The 14,298-nt window shown below is 37.5% G+C and overlaps 1 protein-coding gene across 6 annotated transcripts in view; it reads right to left on the bottom strand.

Annotated features, from left to right (window-relative positions):
• The window catches only part of ARHGEF28 (Rho guanine nucleotide exchange factor 28), a 264,414-nt gene that overhangs the window by 167,576 nt on the left and 82,540 nt on the right, over positions 1 to 14,298 (bottom strand). Inside the window, exon 1 of one of the 6 annotated variants that reach the window (XM_015590474.2) lies at positions 1,245 to 1,329. The exons of the other annotated variants lie outside the window; for them this stretch is intronic. The gene's annotated coding sequence lies outside the window, so the exon portion shown is untranslated. Of the gene's footprint in view, positions 1 to 1,244; positions 1,330 to 14,298 lie in introns of those variants that run through there. 6 annotated transcript variants of the gene reach the window in all.

Genomic DNA, 14,298 nt, shown 5'->3' with positions numbered 1-14,298 from the left:
CTAGAAAATAAAGACAGAAAAATTAAAAAGTCATATCCTTAAAAAGAATTACAGAAATGAGGCTAAAATATAATAAAACTCCAGAAAGGGGAGAACCACTCAGAAAAGTTATAGAAGCCAGAAGACAATGGAATGATATCTTTAAAGTAATAAAAGAATATAACTGATGACCTAAAATTCCATACCTAATAAAAATATTCTTAATAATAAAGTTGGAATTTAAATGTTTAAGAAAAATACTGAGAGAATTCATGGCCAGCAAGCCGGCACTAAAATACTAAATGGATTTATTGAAGCACAAGTAAAATGATCTCAAACAGAAACATGGAAATTCAAGAGGCAATGAGGAACAGTAAAATGGGTAAATATGTGAGTAAATGTAATTAATATCTAATGTACAAAATTATAACTATAATGTCATAGATTTTAAAATATTTGTAGAACTACAATGTCTGGCAACAATAATCTAAAAGGGAGATGGAATTAAAGTATACAACAGTTTGGGGAAAGTATTAAAATAACTTATTTACAATATATCAAATATACATGTTTAAGTTGAGGGTAACCACTAATAGAATAGTAAAAAGAATGTATAACTAACAAGTTATAGAGGAAAAAATTGAATAGAAAATAATAAAAAACACAAGACAAGAGAAATAAAAAAACATAAAACGTGTATCCAAACAAAGAGTTGTATGATATAAATCCAACTATATCAGCAATTATATTATATGCAAATGAATTAAATGATCCAAATACAACACCAGGACTATAAATTTTTTAAATTCAAAAACTGTAACAATATTTATATGCTGCTTACAAGAGAAACGCTTAAAAAATAACACAGAAAGTTTAAGAGAAAAATATACTATGCTACACTAACGAAAAGAAAGCTAGTATAGTCAAAATAATATTAGACAAAGTACTTTCTAAAGCAAGACATTACTAGAGAAAGGAATTTTTCTTTATAAAAAGTGTCAGTTGAACAAAATATAATATTACATCTGTATGTACCTAATAACATAGCTTCAAAAGATACAAAGGAGTATTAACAATTCCAAAGGGAGAAATAGAGAAATCCATAATCACAATGGGAAACTTCAGCATGTCTCTCTCAATAGGTGACAGAACAGACAAAAACTGACAAGGATATAAAAGATCCAAATCACACAATTAACAAGATTACTAATAAAAAATGATTACTATAAATAAAATGTATATAGTAATATATATTAAAAACATACCCATTATTCAAAACTCTGCATTAAACTCAGTTAAACAAACACAAAAATTCTCGATGACTTTCACCCGTGGTGGGATGATTCACCACTATAGAATTGAAATAGGCTTTGTTTCTGTAACACAGCTGAATTAAGTAAAAAACAATTCATGACAGAGGTCAGTAAATGACCCCAGATTCCTCACAAGACCAGAAGCAGACTCTAAAAAGCTCCTTATCTTGCTTCCTTTTAAAATCACTAACTAACTCAAAGAGTCTGAAAACATAGAACTCTTAGAAATTAAAAACAAATATCTGACATTTTAAGTATATCATAGTAGGAAATACACTGGGTTGAGAATAAGAATACTTAAATTATAATCTCTACTCTTGCATTGTCCCACTATTTCTTGAGGAATAAAGGTCCTGCACTTTGTTCCAAAATAAGCTAATGCAAAAATAAAGAATGAAGCAATATGCAGTCTAATAGCAGGACACCAGTTGAGATTTTAGTCAAAAATCAACTAAGCATGAGTCATCACTGAGACTAAAACGCTAACATGCCCAATGCTATGCTGATGAAAATCTAATAATTCCATTGAGTATGGTATAAAGAATGTAGTCAGCAGTAATGTAATGGTTACGTGTAGAGCCAGAGGGATGATAGAGTTATCGGGGGGATCATTTCATAAACTATAAATGTCTAACCAAAATACGGTATACATAAAACTAATAATAAAATAAAATAAAATGTTTTAAAAAATAAAAAGAATGAGTATGGGTAGTTCTTCTCTATATCTGTCAGACATACCTGGGCCATCGAATACTTTAATGTAAATGTAGACTAAACCGATGATACATTTAGAGGAAAATGACAAGGATGCTGTAGGGACTAAAAGACCATGTTGTCATATGAGGAACAATTGAAGGAACTGGGACTGTTTTGCCAAAGGAGAAAAAACTCATGAGTAAATGGTCACGACTGCAAATATCTGAGGGTCTGTCATGCAGACAAGGGATTAGACATGTTCTGCGGGCCCCCAGGGGAAAGCATAAAACAATGAGGGGAAGGACAGGACAGAGTTCGGTTCTACAGTGAGAGCCTTCTAAGGATCAGAGATGTCCAAAGAGGACAAGGATTACTTCAGCTTAGGAGGAATAAGCACTACCAGGAAATGGTGGTTTTGTTTTTTTTGTTTTGCTTTTTTGTTTGTTCTAAGAGAGAATGAGGCTAAATATCTAGTCTAGAATAGCTTCCATATTAAAAAAAAAAAATGGGTGGGTCTAGATAAGTGGAATTTTGTGGGGTTTTTTAAATTACTTTCTCATTATTCTTTTGCTTTGGTTTATTTCCTAGCTCCTTGAATTGATGCTTAGTTTATTTTAATTCTCTGCATTAGTAGTTTCAAACTGAGATCAGGGAAACCCTAGGTTCTAATAGAAAAATGTTGGGAGTTCAAACATTCCATTTAAATTTCATTTGAGGAAATATGTTTCCAATTATTTCTAAACCTAAAAATGCTGCATTCACTTAAATGTATTATTTACCAAATTTTAATACACTGGAGAAGACCTGAACTTCCAGGCTAAGTTATTGTCCTCATTGACTTAATAAATTAATTAATTAATGTAATAAATTTAAATGTGAATAATATATTTAAATAAAGTTTTAATCAAGCTTATACATAAAAGAGCTCCATAACACTGGAAAAAAAGATTTCTTCAAAAAAAAAAGTTTCAACACCATCTGCTTAAGATCTCTAAGGCCCTGTGACTCTAGGACACTCTCTGCTAGTCTGTATTGGAAGATAAAGTTCTATTAACTCATTCTATATTTCATATCTCAAATAAGTTTTACATTTGCAACACAGTAAAGACTACAATTCATCAATTTCAGATTCAGGTTGAACTCATGCAGATGGTGGTATATGGTTATTACTTAACACTTAAAGTCTACGAATTAATGTGAAACCAAGTATTGTCTGAAGACCAGTGTGGATCAGCTGACAGCATCGAACATGCCAAACCAAACCTATCAGAAAAACAAAGAACCCTAAGTCTCTGTGAATTGATCTCTTCTGAGTAAAGAACAGTGACACAACTATCTGTATTCTTATTTCAGGGTAAACCACATAGTTCCTGTATTCCATGGGACATCTCTCTTAGGAGAGTAAAAAGAAGGGAGTCTCTGGAGGAGGAGGAGGGGCTCACTGTATGTGTATGTGGGGGGTCAGAGGTTGCAGCTCTTCCAACTAGTAGCTTCCAGAAGTGGGAAGAGTATTCTCCTTTACCCCTTTCATCTGACCAGTATCTATGCCTGAACATCCCTTCTACCCTCTAACTCCAACACATACAGTCATACACACAGCAGGCCGTTCTTAAATAAGAGCACTGAAGATCCTGCCACGCAACGCTCCATGCAAAATAAAAGAATCCTCGCTGAGAGAGGCATAAATTCAGAAATTTATAAAATATAGAGCTGAAAGAAGGCTTAAAGCTCATCTGGATCAAAACCCTTACAAAATCCTCACCTTACAGAGCAGAAACTGAAGGTATCCTGTTTGGGTTCCATCACGCAGCAGACCCAGAGCCAGAACCCAGGTCTTCACCCTCCATCCTATACTCTTCCCACTGCTCAAGCTACTAGTCAAAAGAGCTGCCATCTCTGACCTCCCACTGAGATCCTATTCCTCCCCCATGGACTAGGAAGGACCTTTATGGAAACAAGTCAAATTCAGAAGTCAATCAGCTCTCCCCAAGTGCCCCAAAGCCCATCCCCACAACATCCATATCCCTCCATTCCTTGTCTCTTCTTTTCCTAGACCCCCATCACCTTCGTCAAACTACAGAGCACCTCAGGGCCTGTTGCTCTCCTCACTCTTTTCCTTCTGAAATCAGCAAAAGCAGGCAAAAGCCAGCTCAGTCACAGCATGGAAACCATGAAGCCATAGAAACAAGAGAAGAAGGGCCGTGAAGAAAGGGCATCCAGAAACAAAGGTCCACTCCAGCTCTGAAAGTGTATAGACAGAGAGGAAAGACGAAGATGCGAGGATGAGGGCTCACTGGGGAGGGGAAGGGAAAAGGCAGCAGCCGCGGGCTGAGGAGTGGCGACAATGGCAAGAGGAGAAAGGGCTAGAAAAAAGAAGCAACATGGAATTTAATTAAAATAGGAAAAGGGCAAGAAAGATGGAAAATAGATCAATGAAAATGAGTAGAAGAGAGAAATCCCCATCCTACCAGGATCTGCTTTCTGGAAACCTTTTTGTTAAAAAGAGGAAGGCGGGGCGGAAAAGAAGCTGAATTTTGATGCCGACAGAGAACATTTCAACTGATCAAAAGCAAGAACTAAGAGCAAAAGAAGCACTATGGAATGTGTCGTTTTGTGACACATCATAAAGTGGAGAGGGTGCTTCTTCGAACTACTCACACTCATCTAATCTCCACGCCCGCATTCTGGTAAGTCTGTTTTATCTATGTCATATACAGCAGTGTCGGGATGAGAGAGAGCACACTCAGAGACTCCTTTCTCATTCTCAGCCCCACTTCAGAGTCAGTTGTGAATGGCTTTAGAATGCAGTAGACCATTGTTCTGGCCCTGTCCTTTTTTTGTCCCTTACTTAGAACTCTCTCTGAATCTTCGGGTCAACTGTATGGGGCTCTCAGTGAAAAACAGGACTACATACAGAAGAGCCAAATATTGGCTTCACCAAAGGTGCCATTTAACCAAAAGTCAACTGGACTTCTCTCCTCGTCCTAATTCAGCACAAAGCCCAACCGTACAAGAACAACATTGGTAATAGAGAACTAATCCAAAAAACATGAACCAGCAGTTACTCTTGTGAAGAATGACACCTTCCATTTCCTCAGTGTGTCACTGCTCACGAGGTGCTTCTGCATACGCTATCCTATTTGCATCTCACAACCACAGATACACAGACAGGTGAGGAACTGGCCCATAACAACATTGGTAATAGAGAACTAATCCAAAAAACACGAACCAGCAGTTACTCTTGTGAAGAATAACACCTTCCATTTCCTCACTGTTCACAAGGTGCTTCTGCATAAGCTACCCTATTTGCATCTCACAACCACGGATACACAGACAGGTGAGGAACTGGCCCACTGTCCCCCAGGCGGCCAGAACCAGCGCCTAAGTCTCCTCATTAATTCAGCCACTCCAGATAGGTACTGGGTGTCTATTAGGTGCTACGGTTAAAATACCTGCCTTTACAAAACTATTCTATTGGGAAGATAGACAATAAACAAACTGTTAAGTGACTGTTCTGCAAGAAATTCATAAGAACTGATAAAAATAAGGTGGGGTAAGAAAAAGAGTGTTTTAGATAGAGTAGGAAAAATTCTCTAATGAGGTGACATTCTAACTGAGACCTGAATACAGTAAGGGAGTGAGCCACGTGGATATGAAAGAACATTTCAGGTTGAGGGACAAACAAATGCAAAGGCCCTTCCTCCCTTTTCTTACAGATACATGGACAGATGATCATAGATGGGTATATGGACTGTGACGGTGCTTCTATTCACGTCTCCACTGGAGTTCATCTGTCAGCAATTTACATCAAATGATCAAATAGCGGTTATAGTCAGATGGCTTTTCAATTTGAATGTGAAACAGCTTGAGCATCTTCTAACTCTCACCCAAACCTCTGTGGTATATAACCTTCTGTTTTTTCATAAGGCTAACTATAAACACTCAATGGACAAATACAATTTAACATCCTCTACAAACCTTGTTATGACAGGTACCTATTTATAGATACTTCGACATTATCGAAGCCCCCACCACATAAATGTCACTGAAGTAATCTCAGGAAACAAGAGTCTAGGCTTTGTTTTAACTCACACTGAACACAAAAGTTCTCATTTCTTAACATGAGAATTCAATGCGAAAACAATAGTATTTATCAATTTATTGAGTTTCCTTAGAAACCATAAAGATAAAAATTGGCCATCATAGGAAACCTTTATGTTTTAATTAATAGCACCGTGCATTTGAATGTATCTGGCACCATACTAAGAGAATTATCTCATTAAGTCCTTACAACTACCCTTTGAGGTAGAAGCCATCAACCTCATTTCACGAATGAAGAAACTGAGATTTTTGAGAAGGTACCCTGACCTCAGTAATCTGGAGTGTTGGGGGCAGAACCAGGAATCAAGCCACTCTGCTAGGTGGGCTCTGCTTCCCCCATAACTCCTGGCACCTCCTGCCACTATGTTCAATGCCACATCACCCAGGGGCAGGGCCTCCGCAGAAGACAGAAGCTGGCCCATTGTGTTGATGGACTATGACAGTCTCCCCACACCTAACTTAATAGGTCTTAAGAACTTACACATGAATATGCTTTGACTTAGGGGAAAAAAAGACCCGTGTTCAAGCAGTATGAATATCGTGACCACTTTGAAACTATTTTAGTCTCCCTTCTTCCTTCATCAACAAATATCTGATGTGTACCAGGCACATGTGGTAGGAAAATGACAAAACCAGCTCTTTACCTTCAGGGAGCTCACAGCCTGAAAGGGATAGAAAAGCTTAAGTGGAAGGAAGGTAAGGGTTGCATGTGAGGCCCGTAGAATTAAATTAGACCTGGGTTCCAAACCCAGCTGCCTCAGCCGAACTATTAAACGGGGATGAAAACAGGACTTACCTATCCTACGGGATTGTTGGGTGGACTAAATGAAATCAGACATATTGACACTTGCTCAGCACCTGACAATAAGTGCTTAATAATTTAATAAATACTAAATTAGCTAGCTGCCAATAGTACTAAAATCAACATCAGTATTATTAGTATTCATTGTTCACTGAAGAAACATTTATTAAATACCTATGTGCCGGGTACTTTCCTCCATTTTTCTTAAAACAGAGATTGGTAGTACAGCATCACTTCACTACCCTCATTTTACAGATGAAGATATTGTGCTCAGAAGGCTAAATTATTTGATGAAATTACACTGAACTCCCTCTCCACATACACACACCATTGGAGCCAGCAACAGGATTCAGAGAAATAAAAGTAGAAAGGTAAAGTAAGCACTATACATCCATTAAAAAGATACTACATTTTATCAGTAAAAATCCTCTCTACTTAGAAATAGTATTTCCCCTAAACTGCAGAAAAAGTAACTTAAAATAAAAAAAAAAAGAGATATTTTTATCCTGAAGATAGTTCACACTAACAGAGTTGGCAAATTAATACCAGTTCTCACGTTCTTCTAGACCTGGATGCTAACACAGTCTGTTTAGAAGATCAACAGAGCACTCATTTTTTCAGTATCTTAATTTTTTTTCTGGAATAGGTAGCAGTGTAAGCAGCAGGCCACGAGAGCACTGAGCAGTATTACGTGTGCTATGTGCTAAATCAACAACCTATCTGTACTTCTGCGTAACCTTTACGAGGACACACAATATTCATTCCTCTTTTATGCACAAATTCTAATAGTAATTTGCCTAGAAGCATGGTCTGCTCCTCTTCCAGAAGGCCCTGAAGTGAAACCTCCAGGATTTTACACTTTCTCATCATCAGTGAAGACTTTGCTTCTACCCCTTCTGCCCACTCCAACCTCTATAAGGCCATCTCTTCCAGGCAGGCCTCCATGATACCCCTCTGAACTCCACATGACCTTATCTCAACCTTTCTTATTGTATTTAGCTCTCCCTATCTTATATTCCTTCTTTTCCCTCTGCCCAGAATATGAGCCTCTAATTTTATTTATTTACTAATTTATTTTCTTTTCATCCTTATTTTTACCCTATCACATAATGAGGGCAGGTGAGCATGGTGGTGAAGTGCACGAGGACCTGGATCCCAATCTTGCCTCTGCCACTTCTTGCTATTTAGCTTTAAACAAGTGGTTTAATTTCTCTGTGCCTTCCTTTCCTCATTTGTAAAGAGGATTAACAATAGATACTCCTTTAGATTTCAGTGCCAGTCAAATGAGATAATGGATGTCTATACCTGGCATAAAGATAACAGTTCGATAACTGTTAGTAATCCTTATTTTTCATTTGTAAACTACCTCCATTTTTTTTTTCTTGAGTAAAGAGGGATGTTAATGAATTATTTCATCCCAAATGTCCCTCAAATATCTGGCAGATTCTAGGTCTCACAGGACCTCGACAGCATCTTTTGCATAAAAAGGACTCAAAAATTAAATTAAAAGGAAAGAACATTTTGTAAACCAAAAGAATTGCTTCCTACTGTTTGTGTGTTTCCAGTATGATCTTTCATATGCTACATTTTTCTTAATTCAAAATAAAATAGTTTCATATATTTATTCATCAAATATTTATCGAGCCCTTATTAGAGTACATTCTACAGTGTGTTCTGGGAAATGACAAACGCATCAGTGAAATGAGCGAATCCCTGCTCCCATGGTTTAGAGTCTTCTGTTAGGAAGACACAATAAACAAGAAAATATCAGATAATTATAAGTGCTATACAGAGAATTAAAAACAATAAAATGATGCCAAGTTCCCAGGGAGCTATTTTAGAGTGGGTGGTCAGGGTGACCTTTGAGAGTGTGGAGGCTAAGAAATGAATTACAAGGTTTGCAAGTTGTTTTTTTAAAAAAAAATAAGAGAAAAAAATGAGAATGGAGTGAATGCGAAGGAAACAGAAAAGGACAGATCAGTGAGGAATACAGCAAATCTGTTAGAAACAACCAAGGAGGGCTTTGTCCCCATGACCAAACGTGGGTATGAAATGAAGGGAGCTGCTCCAGTGCCTTAAACTAAGTGATAATGAGGGTAGGTAGGAAGATAACCTGGCTACTGTACTAGAGAACCCCTCAAAGCTGGTTGGTGTAACACAGTAAAAGCTCATTTCTTGCTCATAATGCCAATGCAGGTGTTGCTGCTTGGGTGACTCTCCTTCAAGTAGCCTTCCAGGGACCCAGGTTTCAGCAGACTTCTAGCTCTGCAACTTACAACACTTGGATCCCAATACCCTGCTCTTTTCCAGGCAAAAGGAGAAAAGAATATAAACAACCACAGCTGTCCAGGCCTGAGCATGACACCCATCTATCTCTTCTGCTCCTATTCCACTGGCAAGAACTCAACTACGAAGAGTAATGGGAATGTTTTCTAGCTGTACGCCCATCACAGGAAAGAAATGGTTTGATTATTGGCTCAATCTCTGCCACAGGCTCAGGCACAATGCGTGACTCCCAGAACATCTAAGAGCTAATGATGTCACTATATCTTAAGCTTAGCGTTATCAAAACTGAATAATTCTACACTTCAAAAAAACAAAACAACAAAAAAACACATGAGAAGAAAGCCAAGAGTTGGTATGTTGTGTTGGAAATGATGGCTATGCAATGCCATCACATTCACATGGCTATTTTCAAAAACATCGTCTGTGTATCTCTCTCCCCCTCTCCCTCCCTTTCCTTCACTCCAGACACACCCATTCCCCGCCACACACACACATACACACACACACACAACCATAACCACCACCACCACTACCCTCTCGACAATTTTACCCCATAGTACCAGAAGTTGTACTCCTGCAAGCGTCCCTCAAGTCAGGAAAGAGAAGAGCTGAGAGAGAACAGCTTCATCCATAAAGAATTGTTTACATAATAAAAGAAAACTGCATTATTTTAACTGTCATTCCTAAAGATAAAGGATATTTCTGACACTGTTGATTTAATTATGCCATTTATCCTGGGCCTCTTGCAATTACCCAAAAGTACAGTACAACTAATGGATACTAAAAGTTTCCACAGACACATGACTTTTATAATTTACTAGTCAGAGGCACAACATCGATTCTCAATCCATTAACTACCCTTTGCCCTTCAAAATCAACAATTCAAAGAGGAGTCTGCTGGTCACACGGTAACTACGAGTCTCCTCTCAAAGTAAATGACAAAATAGAAACCTGTCAGCTACTCTGTTGACTGTGCCACAGTGTCCCAACTATTTCCTTAAACCTGAGTGAGCACTTATTACACAAGACCCCTTTACTCTGAAAAATTTCTTTAGTAGCTAACCAAAAGCATGCCCTCAAGACTTAAAATGTTTTTAAAGACATCTGTCTAGCTGAAGAAATCCTTAAATTATAGTAAGCCCTGAAGTTATTTCATTCCTAACAGAATAGACACAGACTCATATTTGGTTTTTAACTGGTTATACCCCGCTTCCAAACTACACATCTTCAAAACCTTTTGACCACACAAGGAAAGCACATGTAACTCCCCCTGAGTCAGTGTAAACATGTTACTAATATTTACAGAAATTAAAGCATTCCCACAAACCCAATATGCTAAATTTTGAACATATGGAGCACATAATTGCTAAAAATGGATTATTCTTATCACAGAGATCATCAAGAGCTTTCTACATTTCTAGATAAAAAATTTGAGGTGTTTCGTTTTGTTTTCAAGCTTAAAGGCAGAGAAGGTGAAAAATTAAAGAACTTCAACTGATCATTACATTAAAAACAATTCAGCTCAATGATACACACTATCCCAAAGACATCCAAGATGTTGGTCTTCATCTGTTTGATTAAAGATGCAATGCAGAGTTAGTAAAAAGACCAAAAGATTCTAAACAGGTACTTAATTTTTAGGGTAACCTCAAGAATACATTTTCCTTTTTCAAATCTAAAGTTTTAAGCCACTAAAGACATCAATCTTCAAAGAAATTCCTCTTCACAGCAAATAGTTTTAACCTGCATCGATTGCAGATTGTATCCAGGGAACGTACTCTCTTTCAGCCTTGCTGGCTCATCTTGTTAACAGGGTGAGAGGCACTTTCATCCGAACCACTATTCTGCAAGAACATACAGTATGTCTGCCTGGACAGATTATTGTTTAAAAAATTCTGGATTTAAGGATAAAGTGGGTATATTTCTTTAAATTTTATTTTACAAACTTATAAACAGAATTATAAGCTACTTTTCATTGAATACCACTATATACCACTGTCAAGATATACATTTAATGCTCACAATAACACTGCGAGGAGAGTTTTATAATTCTAATTTATAAATTAAGAAAGTGAGACTTGGGATAAGGTAGAAGGTCATGACAGAGATTTGAATTCAGATCTATCTACTGCTTACTGCTATTTCAAGTTCAAAACAGTTATTAACGTGTAGATGGTTCATAGGAATTTACAGGCTCCAAAATGACAAGCCCCTAACCTGGGAAGTTCTACTCTCTGAAACTAAAAATGTAATCCACAGAATCTGGGTGAAACTAGCTACTTACTATAATTTGGACCCCATTCTTGAGAAAAGGAAAGTACTTGCCTCCATAATATCAAAAAGCAACAGTCTACCTAAAATGTAATCAGTGACTATATGAGAAATGTAACATAGTCTGACTGTGCACTGAAATAAAGGGTCACACGATAATGAATACGAATTAAAGGACGACGATCTAAATGACTTTTAGAAATGGAAAACCCGGAGAGTGAGAATTTTTCTACACTTATTCACAATGTTGTCCTAGAGACAAGAAGACCCAACCAACTAATCTGAATATTTCAGTCAGTTTGACAGTAGAGACGTAGCGTGGATACTGAGGCTCCCTAAAGCAGCATTTGCAACAGTTCTTTAGCCTAGGGGACATGTCCTGGTCATCTTCATTATTACAGCAACATATCTCACCATTTACCAATTTGTCAAGCCTATTTCTAACTACATTCAATATATTAACTCATTTAATCCCACAGCAATCCTTTGAGGTAGATGTTCTATTATAATCCCCATTTGACAAATGAGAAAACTGAGGAAGGGAGTGCTTAAATAATTTACCAGGGTCACACAACTAGTTAGGAGTCTTAGTCAGGCAGTCTCTTAACCTCTCATAGCCAAGTCCTTACAGAGATGCAGTTGGAGCACTGGTAATCCCTGCAAATACCTTGACGCCAAGACATGCCTCTAACTATACATGCATAACTATGGGTCAATCTTTCCAGGTCCCAGTGAGATTTCCAAGGCCCTTCATAATGTCCAGGCCTTTCTACCATTTCCTAATTTTCTGCTCAACTTTATTATCTGTTGCCTTGACTGCACTTTGAGCTGTAAAATTCACATTTTAATGCCCAGAACCATACTCTTTCTTTGTTTTCTGGGGCAAGTTCACAAATCTTTGGTCAATTATCCTGCATGAAAACTGCTCCTTTAGAACACAAAAAGTAGAAAGAGCGGCCACAGAAACACATGATTTGCAGAACATATTTAGCCCAGGTTCATTTGGCTGCTCATTCACTGACTGATCTCATCAGGATTCCCCCATGAGGACCTTCTCTTGGCCAGACATTTAGTACCACGTATCCAGTGTAGGATACATACTAGCATTCTGTGACTAAGAATATTCTTTAGCTTTCTGAACAAGAAGAAAAAATATTAACCTTTCAGCTTGTCTTAGCTCTATGTGATAAGTTTAAAGGGGGTTCTGTTGTATTATTTTCTGCATTGTTCTCTATATTTTTAATATTTTATAATTTAAAAACTTTGAAAGATCTGAGTAGTCACCACAAAGGAAAGTCACCAATTGTCGCCCAGGATCCAATCAGCCACTAGCCCAACCATTTCTTCACTACGCTGGGATAAAACAAAGAAATAATTGTTTTAAGAATGAGAAGCTTTTCCAAAAAGAAAAAGCAGGACTATTCCTGTTCTGCATGTTTACGAATGGTTTCAACAGGCATCCTTATCAAATTTACGAATGGCAGGGGCAAAATTGGGAAGGTCAGTTATTACAAATCAAGATCCAAAAAGAATAGGGCCAACACTAACAAGGTGACCTTCCTGACTATCAATGAGAGTATTGTACTTAAAGAAAACTCGGCAGCATGACAGAGGATGGAAAAGGACCTAATAAGTACCACCGATGTGGAAAGGATCTAGAGATTTCAAATGGCAATAATCTCAGGATGGTCAACGGTCTGATGCTGCTGTCCAAAACAAGCTAAGATCAACCTGAGACCGTAGGACAGTGTCCGTAACAAGGGAAGGAATCGTTCAACTGTCTTCTGTGCTGAGCAGAACCTGCCAGGGTTTTGTTTAACTAGAGGCATCATGTTTTCACTGGATGGTGAGGGCCACCAAGGTGATAACTGCTCTCAAACTTACATCATGTGAAGAAAGGCTGTTGAAATTAAGGGTTCACTCTGACAAAAAGAATACTTAATGGGAAGACATGAAAGCTATTCTCAAACTTTTGAAGGCTTATTTACAAGAAAGAGCAGAGTTGCTACACAATGTCTCAGGGGCAAAACTAAAGCCAATCGAGAGAATTACCAGAGGTAGATTTTAGAAAACAATTAAAAATTACTTGTAATAATTAAAACTGTCCAAATATGGACTCTCTTCCTTATTGGAGAAGAGGTTTCTCTCCACCAATATAAGTATTTAAGGAAAGTAGATGACCATCTGTTCCTGTTGTCAGAGGGAATACCTACACATAGGGATGAAAATGATTCAAACTCACACTGGACACATATGGCTTTTCCCCTTTGCTGATATTTAGAGAATCACAAAAGCACAAAATGAAAATGGTCACAAAAGATCATTTCACGCCCTCCCCCTAATTCTGAGTAGAGACACAGCCAAACTCCCCGCCCCCCCACACACAAAAAGATTACTGTAAAATGTTCTCTTTATATGTCTCTTAGAAGAAATTTCTCCATATTCTTAATATTCATAGTCCTGACTTTTCAGGAAGTTCTTCCTGATATTTAATCTAAATTTCTCCTGCTTCAGTTATACCAATTCACATGGAGATCAAAATGGGCTCTGAATGATCATGACAGGAAAACAAATGACATAAGAACACATAATCAATAAAAAAAATATATTTGCAAAGAAAAAATATTAAACAGTGAGTTATAAAATGTTTCCAGTCTCTAAATGCCATATGTCATTCAGAAAACTCTAAAAATCTAAAAATCTAAAATCATTACAAGACTAGTTTACATGCCTTCACTTCTGAGTGCAAACACTGAACTTCTCGTGTGAGAGCTCTGCTTCTCTTTTGAGACTCAGCTTTCTATCTCTATGCAGAAAGAACAAGATTGAAAGCTAATGTCTTTAGATTAA

The sequence above is a fragment of the Pteropus alecto genome, unplaced genomic scaffold (genome assembly GCF_000325575.1).
Source record: "Pteropus alecto unplaced genomic scaffold, ASM32557v1 scaffold20, whole genome shotgun sequence".
Lineage (NCBI taxonomy): Eukaryota > Metazoa > Chordata > Mammalia > Chiroptera > Pteropodidae > Pteropus > Pteropus alecto.
This window is presented reverse-complemented; position numbering and strand designations above follow the sequence as displayed.